At 26.8% G+C, this 12,293-nt stretch overlaps 1 protein-coding gene across 21 annotated transcripts in view; it reads right to left on the bottom strand.

The window, feature by feature from the left end:
* LOC131678835 (restin homolog) overlaps window positions 1–12,293 on the bottom strand; it is a 289,770-nt gene that overhangs the window by 261,074 nt on the left and 16,403 nt on the right. For 2 of the 21 annotated variants that reach the window (XM_058959227.1, XM_058959229.1), the window contains exon 1: window positions 1,793–2,451. The exons of the other annotated variants lie outside the window; for them this stretch is intronic. The gene's annotated coding sequence lies outside the window, so the exon portion shown is untranslated. Of the gene's footprint in view, window positions 1–1,792; window positions 2,452–12,293 lie in introns of those variants that run through there. 21 annotated transcript variants of the gene reach the window in all.

Below are 12,293 nucleotides of genomic sequence, written 5' to 3'. Positions count from 1 at the left end.
TTTTCTTTATCATGTAGGATATAATATTGATTTGTCTCCGAAAAAGCCTCTGCAGAAACTATTCAAACACGAACAGCATAAGAACAAAATATTGAGCTTGTTTTACAAAATTTCCTCAACTTACATTGGACATAGAAATATTACACGCAACACACAAAGATTTCAATTTATCGGCAACAATTTTCCAAAAACCGACAGCGATAAAAATACAGTGTAATCAATACACTCTAAACTACTTCTATCCAAATTTTCAAGAGAAAATACCCAATGGGTCATTTTCTAATGCGTTTTTTCCATGATGCAATTTGATGTGAGACACCCTTTAAGTGTTTTTCTCGAAACCGCGTTTTTCAAATTGGCGAACCCGATAGCTCAAAACCTAATCAATGATTTGATGTTTTGTATGAGAATGTACAACATGAGTATCCTGTCGATGAACCGCAGAAAACTGAATGTTTTTTCTCCCTATTATTTTGAAGAAAAATGAGCAAATTTTAGAGTAAAATTTGAGATTTTTCGGTTTTCATGAAACCATTTTCCGAAACTCGAACGTTTTTCTCTTTTTATCGATTTATCGAGTTACTACAAGTCTAAGCTTTACAAATCTTATAGAATTTCCTGAGTCAGGCAATTTTATTAAGAATTATCAAGTTCGCCGCGCCTCTTCTTGAGGTAGAAATGGTTGGACGTCTACTCTTGGAACGCTTGTATGTATGGCTCTGCGTGACTGAAAATATTTTTTTTCGAGCACAATGAATGTATAAAGAGATCCTTACACTACACAAAAGATCCATTGTTGCTTTGTCTTCAAAATCGTAAAACTGGGCCTCAGATAAGGTTTTCAAAGCTTTACGAATTCGATTTATTTCTTTTGAAAATAAATGTAAAAAGACGGATTAACTATAGTCATGAGCAACAAGACACCACCAGTAATAAAAGCATGGACGAAAACGACACCTCTAGGAATATGATTTGAACGCTTCCCCGCACAGGAAAAAAGTTATGCATGCGCTAGCAAATTGCGTGCGCAGAATCGAACAGATCGATCTATGACAAATAATAAAAGCGTCGGCAATCTAACGTATCGAGCCGTATCAAATTAACATAGTAAAACTTTGGACTCTGAGAAATTAACAGGACGAGATTTAGTATTCTAGAAAATCATAAATTTGTAAGTTTTCCAAATAAAACCCAGAGCAGAAATTTGGTTAAAAGAGTGAAAGAAGGGAAAACCGTAAAGAAATGTTCCAAGATCAGTGAGAGTAAAAATAAATTCTAATAGTCAAAGAACATGAAACAACTACAAAAACTAAACTACATGATTGATTGGTTGTGCATAATTTTACAATACATTGCTAACATAATTTTAAAGTAAAAATAAATCACTTTTCACGATGCCAACACATTCACATCCCGACTCAGTCAAGATTTACGACCCGGAACGCATTTTAAAATCTCTTTATTATTCTCCGGGAACCATAAAAAAAGTCCAGCGACAAACAACGCCGGGATGAGTCGAACAGTGGATAGTCTATTAATCGCTGCGACAGTACCGTCAATATCTATTTGCCAAGTACGGCAAACCCGTCTTCCATCCAACTCCACATGGAAAATAGGTCAAACTGGAAATGCTCGGCCACAAACCAGCTCGGTTCTCGAAGTGCAATTTTGAAAGTACTTGAACAAACTTTTAAAACAAACAAATTCCATACGAACGCGGCAACGCGGCGCGCGGTGCGACTCCAACGAATGTGGCAAACAAAAAAATTCCAAACGCCTTTATGAAATTTACCTGATTGGTCTGTTAGAAGTGTACTTCTAAGCTAAGCAGTGCGCAACAATTGCCAAAGGTTCCGAGTGTCGTACAGGGTGCAGCAGCAGCAGCAGCTTCGGAACAGAGATTCCACTGTTTGAATGTCGGCGGCTGACTTGGTGTGATTGATCTACACGATTTGCCTACCAAGTTTCACAAGTTGAATACCTGCGACGGAGGCGGTGCGCAATAGTCGTAATTTTTTTTGCACTTTTTAGGTCACTAAATAGCAACCGATCACGACTGTGGCGGCGTTGCCGGGGCTTTGCTAATTTGCTTTTGTCGTGCGGCACGCGAAACTCCGCTCCGTTTTACACCGAAATTTACGGACAGATAGCTCCACGAAGCACAATTTATCTTTGATTGAAAAATTCACTTTCCAAAATAAAACAAAACCTCATTGACGAAATTTGAATAATTTCGTAGGTTTTGTTTGTTTTTTTTCGCGCACACACACTCTCAGTTTTGTTGTTATTATGTTAAAACTTTCGCTAACGAAACTGTGTACTATACAGATGCACTCCGTACGCCAGTACGTGAACGAGTTAAGAGGCGGCTTAAGTTGCGTTTGCGCAAACGAATCTAACAGCGTGTCAACAGGTTGCTGTCCGAACTGGAACTGTTTTGGTTGTTTGGAACGATCGCTGCTTCTGCTCGGCTTCGGGAAATCGCGAAAAAGTTCACTCGCTACTCGATCGGTGGTGGTAGCTGTGCCCGCATGAACCCCACAACACACTGCTGTGCGGTCGGTGGTTGGTAAGATCATGGTTGGGAAAAGCACAAAACAACCGGGGAAGCTTCGGCTGTTGCGAGGTTTGTTTTGATCGGATTTTGCTGATGGTGGTGGAGCAGTGCACTGCAGTGTGAGAGTTTTGTTTACGTTTTGGGATGGCTTGCGTGATACGTGTGAGAGCGTAGGACGGTATTCACTATTTATCTTGAACTGATGAAATACATGTGTTCGGAATGGTTTTAAACTAAATTCCATTGTGTGGTCACTTGAAAATTTATCTTAGTTGTATTTCATTTTGATTATAAACTGTCGAAGAATACATTTACGGTGCACTTAGTTGGCCAATGACTTGAACTTTACGTAGTATATGACGAATATTTCGAATTAGTATTTGGTCGGTGATGATATCTGCTTGATTCTAGAAATCAGTTGCTGCCCTTCTCGTACACCATTGTTTTAAAAAGGGTCAATTTTTTTTGAATTTATCGTGTTGGTGGCATACTTGGAGGATTGACCTATTTTAACACAAATGGCATATATTGCCTATTCAGTCAATCCGACGTTTCTTCGCTTGAAAGATCCGACCAAAACATGATTTTGTCACAAGCGTGACGTTGTTCGATGACTTGTTTGAAATTCGGTAAGCATTAACTGACATAAACATCTGCATCCATCGCTCTATCTTTGTTTGGACGAATCAGAGACACGGAAACACCCTCCTCAGAAATTGCTGCCTACACCAACAACACCTTTGCCGCGAATTTCGATCTGTCGGCGAATAGGTGTTGTTCAGGTGTTGCTTCAATGTTGTCAGTGTTGTCGTTTTTAATTAGTTTACGGTGCGAAAAAGTTAAGTACGATTCATCATCCAAAATGATGAATTTTTCATTCACAGTGTTTACGGTGAAGTGTACGGACGCAAATTGTTAGTTTCGAGTTTTTTCCTCTATATATTTTGGTGCTTATGTTTATGATAAATTACGTTGTTTTCCTTCAAAATACAGTGAACAGCTGAGCTTGAAGTAGCCATTCTCGTTAAAATTTGCGTATTGTTGTTCCAACCATGTTGCTGGCACTTTACAGAACATATTATTTCTTTTGTATTGAATCGTCCAAACAGGTTGGAGACAAATTGACTTAAAGCCATCTTCTACAGTATTTTGTTTATAAATAACTACGGAATTTGTGGTAAAAAGTGCAGTAGAAGTAGAATTAAAGGTGACAAATGTATTGGCTGACATTTTTGTGCTTTTATAAGCAGTATAATAAACGCCGTAATTTAGTCTAAAAATTTACCGAACAGATGATAGGAAGAGAAATATTACTAGAAAACTCTAATCAAATTTTCAGAATAAATATGCACATCTGAATTATATCCATAAAAATGTGATGGTTAAGCAAAGTATTCGAAACTGAGGAAAACACAAAAAAATAATTCCGGTAAAAACAATGATTTTAAAAAACTGTTCAGTCCGCCTAAAAGACCAGATCACCCATTTCTTATACCAATGTTTCCTCTTCATTATTTCCATTACTATCATTTTGCAGAATATCCTGTAGCCTTCATCTTACTATTTTTCAAAGCAGAAAAACACGGTGCAGACTCAAACTGAAGAAGGGACCAAACCCACACACAATTAAAAAAAAAATAACAAAATTGTTAAAATAACGATTTAAATCAAATTAAGGAACCTGTTGATGTTAATATAGTTATTAAATTAATGCCGGCAATAAATCGAAAAAAGTTAGCAAACTAAATTAAAAGAACCTCGTCTTGAACAGCTCTTGCTAGCAACCAAAATTGGAAACCATCTTTCGTCATTTACTGCTGTGATTTGTGCTTAGCCATTGTCGGTTTATCCGCAGCTTCCCCTCAAAGTGAAGTTTGACAGTCGGTTTTAATGATTTTATGCTAAGTTGGTCTAGCAATGATTAGAAAGGGACCATCCATAAATGATGTAGCATTTTTTGAGTTATTTTTAACACCCCCCTCCCTCATCGTAGCATTTCGTCACAAACTTCTAAATACCCCCCTGATAATTACGTAGCTTGACGGCAACTCTACCCCCCACTTGTCCCGCAAAATTAAAAAAAATAAAAAGCTATGTTAGTTATTCCCTTTTAAAAAAGCCTCTATCGTCACACAGCATCACAAAATACAAAACTCCCCCTTCCCCATATAATGCTACGTCATTTATGGATGGTCCCAAAGGACAAAACAAAAAAAGACGGATGAATAAATTGAATAAAACAATGAAATTGATAAAAATAAAAATAAGACGAAGAAAACGAATAAATCAAATGAAATCAATAAAATAATCAAATGAATAAAATAGATCAAATAAATAATATAAGTAGAATCAAACAAAAAAGAAGAAAAAACTGAATGATATGAATCGGTGGAGCAACCTAATTAAAATAGTTTAATAAATAATATGAAAAACCCGTTTTAATTAACCTGGTGGTGCAATTGTGCCTTTCTCATTTATCCAAACTACGATTCCATGGCTGGGTATGTTTAATATAATGGTGGAAATGTCTATTACATATTCAGTGCGATTTACATATACGTACAATGAATCGACAGCTTCGAACTTGAGTTGCTATGTGTCGATGCTGAAACACTTGAAATCAGCGGCGGATCCAGAAGAAGGGTTTGGGAGTTTGTACCCCGCCAAAAATTTTCAACTTGTTAAGAAATTTTAAATTAGTTTCTCAACTCAAAATCATTTCAAACCAAATTTTTCACTGGTTTATCAGACCCACTAGGAAAATTTATTCTGGAGGAACTAAAATTTTTTATTCGGGTAGGGAGGTACATGTTGAGGGAAGGGCGGTTTAGGAAAAGGATGTGAGTGATGTGGAGGAGAGGCAGTCACCCTCACCGAATTCCCTTAATTAGGCCCCTGTTAAAATACAAAAAACCTATACAAATAAAAAAAATTGCCGGGATTAAGTTGACGATGTTCAGAGTGATTGCATAACCTTTCTATAGGAGAAAGGCAAAAATGAAGAATAAATAAAATGAAAATAAAAAATCCTAAATAAAAAAAACGATGAGTAAAATTAAACAGTACTAAAGCGAAGAAAATAACCAAACGAATAACATAAAAAAAATAATAGCAAAAATCAAATTAAGACGAATAAACTAAATGAAATTAAAAATATGATAAAAATGAACGAATGAAAGGAATGTAATAAATGAAAGGAATTACACGAGCGAAAGGTATTAATTGAACAAAAGAAATGAAATGCATGAAAATCGATTTTTTTATGAAATTCACGTAATTCATAAAATTCAAGAAATTCATAAAATTAATAATTTTCATAAATTTCATGAAATTCACGAAATTCGTAAAATTCATAAAATCGTAAAATTAATAAAATTCATGAAATTCAATAAAATTCATAAAATGCATAAAATTCATAAAATGAATAAAATTCATAAAATTCATGAAATTCATAATATTCAGGAAATTCATGAAATTTATTATATTCATGAAATCCACGAAATTCATGCATTTAACAAAATTCATGAAATTCATGAAATCCATGAAATTCATAAAATTCATAAAATTCATGAAATTCATGAAATTCATGAAATTCATGAAATTCATGAAATTCATGAAATTCATGAAATTCATGAAATTCATGAAATTCATGAAATTCATGAAATTCATGAAATTCATGAAATTCATGAAATTCATGAAATTCATGAAATTCATGAAATTCATGAAATTCATGAAATTCATGAAATTCATGAAATTCATTAATGAATGAAATTCATGAAATTCATCATTTTCATAAAATTCGTGAAATTCATCAAAATTCATGAAATTCGTGAATTTCATGAATTTTGCTGAATTGAATGAATTCATGAATTCATGAAATTCATGAAATTCATGAAATTCATGAAATTCATGAAATTTATGAAATTTATGAAATTTATGAAATTTATGAAATTTATGAAATTTATCAAATTTATCAAATTTATCAAATTTATCAAATTTATCAAATTTATCAAATTTATCAAATTTATCAAATTTATCAAATTTATCAAATTTATCAAATTTATCAAATTTATCAAATTTATCAAATTTATCAAATTTATCAAATTTATCAAATTTATCAAATTTATCAAATTTATCAAATTTATCAAATTTATCAAATTTATCAAATTTATCAAATTTATCAAATTTATCAAATTTATGAAATTTATGAAATTTATTAAATTTATTAAATTTATTAAATTTATGAAATTTATGAAATTTATGAAATTTATGAAATTTATGAAATTTATGAAATTTATGAAATTTATGAAATTTATGAAATTTATGAAATTTATGAAATTTATGAAATTTATGAAATTTATAAAATTTATAAAATTTATGAAATTTATGAAATTTATGAAATTTATGAAATTTATGAAATTTATGAAATTTATGAAATTTATGAAATTTATGAAATTTATGAAATTTATGAAATTTATGAAATTTATGAAATTTATGAAATTTATGAAATTTATGAAATTTATGAAATTTATGAAATTTATGAAATTTATGAAATTTATGAAATTTATGAAATTTATGAAATTTATGAAATTTATGAAATTTATGAAATTTATGAAATTTATGAAATTTATGAAATTTATGAAATTTATGAAATTTATGAAATTTATGAAATTTATGAAATTTATGAAATTTATGAAATTTATGAAATTTATGAAATTTATGAAATTTATGAAATTTATGAAATTTATGAAATTTATGAAATTTATGAAATTTATGAAATTTATGAAATTTATGAAATTTATGAAATTTATGAAATTTATGAAATTTATGAAATTTATGAAATTTATGAAATTTATGAAATTTATGAAATTTATGAAATTTATGAAATTTATGAAATTTATGAAATTTATGAAATTTATGATTTATGAAATTTATGAAATTTATGAAATTTATGAAATTTATGAAATTTATGAAATTTATGAAATTTATGAAATTTATGAAATTTATAAAATTTATGAAATTCATGAAATTTTTGAAATTTTTGAAATTTATGAAATTTATAAAATTTATGAAATTTATGAAATTTATGAAATTTATGAAATTTATAAAATTTATAAAATTTATAAAATTTATAAAATTTATAAAATTTATAAAATTTATAAAATTTATAAAATTTATAAAATTTATAAAATTTATAAAATTTATAAAATTTATAAAATTTATAAAATTTATAAAATTTATAAAATTTATAAAATTTATAAAATTTATAAAATTTATAAAATTTATAAAATTTATAAAATTTATAAAATTTATAAAATTTATAAAATTTATAAAATTTATAAAATTTATAAAATTTATAAAATTTATAAAATTTATAAAATTTATAAAATTTATAAAATTTATGAAATTTATGAAATTTATAAAATTAATGAAATTTATGAAATTTATGAAGTTTATGAAATTTATGAAATTTTTGAAATTTTTGAAATTTATGAAATTTATGAAATTTATGAAATTTATGAAATTTATGAAATTTAGGAAATTTAGGAAATTTATGAAATTTATGAAATTTATAAAATTTATGAAATTTATGAAATTCATGAAATTTATGAAATTCATAAAATTCAACCAATTTATCAAATTTATCAAATTCATGAAATTTAGGAAATTTATGAAATTTATGAAATTTATGAAATTTATGAAATTTATGAAATTTATGAAATTTATGAAATTTATGAAATTTATGAAATTTATAAAATTTATGAAATTTATGAAATTCATGAAATTCTTGAAATTCTTGAAATTCATGAAATTCATGAAATTCATGAAATTCATGAAATTCATGAAATTAATGAAATTAATGAAATTAATGAAATTAATGAAATTAATGAAATTAATGAAATTAATGAAATTAATGAAATTCATGAAATTCATGAAATTCATGAAATTCATGAAATTCACGAAATTCATGAAATTCATGAAATTCATGAAATTCATGAAATTCATGAAATTCATGAAATTCATGAAATTCATGAAATTCATGAAATTCATGAAATTCATGAAATTCATGAAATTCATGAAATTCATGAAATTCATGAAATTCATGAAATTCATGAAATTCATGAAATTCATGAAATTCATGAAATTCATGAAATTCATGAAATTCATGAAATTCATGAAATTCATGAAATTCATGAAATTCATGAAATTCATGAAATTCATGAAATTCATGAAATTCATGAAATTCATGAAATTCATAAAATTCATGAAATTCATGAAATTCATGAAATTCATGAAATTCATGAAATTCATGAAATTCATGAAATTCATGAAATTCATGAAATTTATGAAATTCATGAAATTCATGAATTCATGAAATTCATGAAATTCATGAAATTCATGAAATTCATGAAATTCATGAAATTCATGAAATTAATGAAATTAATGAAATTAATGAAATTCATGAAATTCATGAAATTCACGAAATTCATGAAATTCATGAAATTCATGAAATTCATGAAATTCATGAAATTCATGAAATTCATGAAATTCATGAAATTCATGAAATTCATGAAATTCATGAAATTCATGAAATTCATGAAATTTATGAAATTCATGAAATTCATGAAATTCATGAAATTCATGAAATTCATAAAATTCATAAAATTCATAATATTCATAATATTCATAATATTCATTAAATTCATTAAATTCATTAAATTCATTAAATTCATTAAATTCATTAAATTCATTAAATTCATTAAATTCATTAAATTCATTAAATTCATTAAATTCATTAAATTCATTAAATTCATTAAATTCATTAAATTCATTAAATTCATTAAATTCATTAAATTCATTAAATTCATTAAATTCATTAAATTCATTAAATTCATTAAATTCATTAAATTCATTAAATTCATTAAATTCATTAAATTCATTAAATTCATTAAATTCATTAAATTCATTAAATTCATTAAATTCATTAAATTCATTAAATTCATTAAATTCATTAAATTCATTAAATTCATTAAATTCATTAAATTCATTAAATTCATTAAATTCATTAAATTCATTAAATTCATTAAATTCATTAAATTCATTAAATTCATTAAATTCATTAAATTCATTAAATTCATTAAATTCATTAAATTCATTAAATTCATTAAATTCATTAAATTCATTAAATTCATTAAATTCATTAAATTCATTAAATTCATTAAATTCATTAAATTCATTAAATTCATTAAATTCATTAAATTCATTAAATTCATTAAATTCATTAAATTCATTAAATTCATTGAATTCATTAAATTCATTAAATTCATTAAATTCATTAAATTCATTAAATTCATTAAATTCATTAAATTCATTAAATTCATTAAATTCATGAAATTCATTAAATTCATTAAATTCATGAAATTCATGAAATTCATGAAATTCATGAAATTCATGAAATTCATGAAATTCATGAAATTCATGAAATTCATGAAATTCATGAAATTCATGAAATTCATGAAATTCATGAAATTCATGAAATTCATGAAATTCATGAAATTCATGAAATTCATGAAATTCATGAAATTCATGAAATTCATGAAATTCATGAAATTCATGAAATTCATGAAATTCATGAAATTCATGAAATTCATGAAATTCATGAAATTCATGAAATTCATGAAATTCATGAAATTCATGAAATTCATGAAATTCATGAAATTCATGAAATTCATGAAATTCATGAAATTCATGAAATTCATGAAATTCATGAAATTCACGAAATTCATAAAATTAATGAAATTCACGAAATTCATTAAATTCATGAAGTTCATCACAATCATGCAGTTCATGAAATTCATGAAATTAATGAAATTCATGAAATTCATAAAATTCATGAAATTTGAAATTTATTAAACTCATGAAACTCATAAAATTTATAAATAACATAAAATTCCTGAAATTTACAAAAATCATGAAATGCATGAAAGTGAAGAAATTACCAAAACGAATCACATAAATAAAATAACAAAAATAAAATTTAGAAATTTGGAAAATTCATGAAATTCATAAAATTCACTAAATTCGTGAAATTCATAAATTTTTTGAAATTTATGAAAATCAAAATTTGTGAAATTCTCAAATTCGTAAAATTCATGAATTTCTCGAAATTCATAAAACTCATGATGATGAATTCATGAAATTCATAAAATTTATAAAATTAATGAAAATCATGAAATTTATAAAATTCATTAAATTTCATGAAATTTATAAACTTCATAAAATTCATGAATTTCATGAATTAAGTAGAGGAATTCCACGAAGATCCGTCCGAAAATCTTTAAAATCGTGACCGACCATCTTAGATTCCAATGAAACTTTACTCGTTTCACCGTCATGCAAGACTAAATATTTTCCACAGGTAATAAGATTATTTTGACTCAAGACTGACTACGTGCATGAATTTCAAAATTTTTTTGTTCGATTACTGTATTTTATACAGCAAAACTATCTGAGAACGAGTTACAGGGAATGAACACTTCTGTCCGAAAAAATATACACTGAAAGAAATGTTGTGTTATTTTTCAAAAAATCAAAAATTTATGATAAAAATTTAAATTGCGAAAAAACCCATTTTTTTAAATTTTTTATATTTTGTTACCAAAAACCTAAAGAGAAAAGAAACATTTTGAATGTGATTGCATGATGGAGAAAAAATCGGTAAAAAAGTTTTCCTAACAATAACTTCGTACATGTTTTTAAATTTTATACTAATAGACATACAAAATTGTAATTCTATTACAGAATATAATTCTAAGCACCATTTAAAATCAAAATGCATTTAACAAAAATCTTCCAAAATGCGAGTTTTCGAGATATTTGAAATTTTGCTCCTTCAAAAACAATTAATTCGTGTAATTATGCTCTTTTTAAAAGTTATTCGCGTTACCCCATCAAAAAATGTCAAAAATTCTATGTTTATCGTTTTAAAGACGTAAAAGAAACTTTTTTAGTGTATTTGGATCCTGGAGAAGCCTTCAATAAAAAAGTTTTCCTAACAACAACTTTTGACATTTTTTTATAATTCTTACTATTTGCAGTCAAAAATACAATTTTCTTTTTGAATATGATTCTAAACGCCATTTTAAATCGAAATGCTCTTAACAAAATTTTTCTAAAGTGTAGTAGTTCTCGAGATATTTTAACTTTTGTTTTAACAACACAATTATTTTGTTTTATTACGACCATTTCATAAGTTAGTCGCGTTTCTCCATCAACAATAATAGGTTTTTCAAAAGGCCCGTAAACTTTCCTGCAACTTTCTCTTTGACATCAAGGCGATATTGTGAAACATTTTAAAGTTACATGAAAACAACCAACATATGATTCAGCTATATGTGGTATGCCCCACATGAAGGTTTTTTGCTAAAAACAAATAACTTAGCTTAATAATATGCTTAGGAATGATGTACTTTGCAAGAACCTTCTTTTCGTTGAAACAGAAGCGTTTAATCAACTATGGTTGAAATATATTTTGGATGCTTTTTTTACTACTTTGAAAATTGGGTAATTTTTTTACCACTTTGAATTTTTTTTACTACTTTGAAAATTGGGTAAAACTATTTTGCGCGCGAAGTGCACTGAAAACCAGCCGGCACTAGCTTAGTCCTGGCTCTAAACTAGTGTCGGTTTCTAAAGAAACGATGTAGAAACGCAAATTACATGACTAACTTAGTTA

This window comes from Topomyia yanbarensis, chromosome 2, assembly GCF_030247195.1.
Source record: "Topomyia yanbarensis strain Yona2022 chromosome 2, ASM3024719v1, whole genome shotgun sequence".
NCBI classification, from domain to species: Eukaryota; Metazoa; Arthropoda; class Insecta; order Diptera; family Culicidae; genus Topomyia; species Topomyia yanbarensis.
Note: the sequence above shows the minus strand (reverse complement) of the source record. Positions and strands in the feature narration are given on the sequence as shown.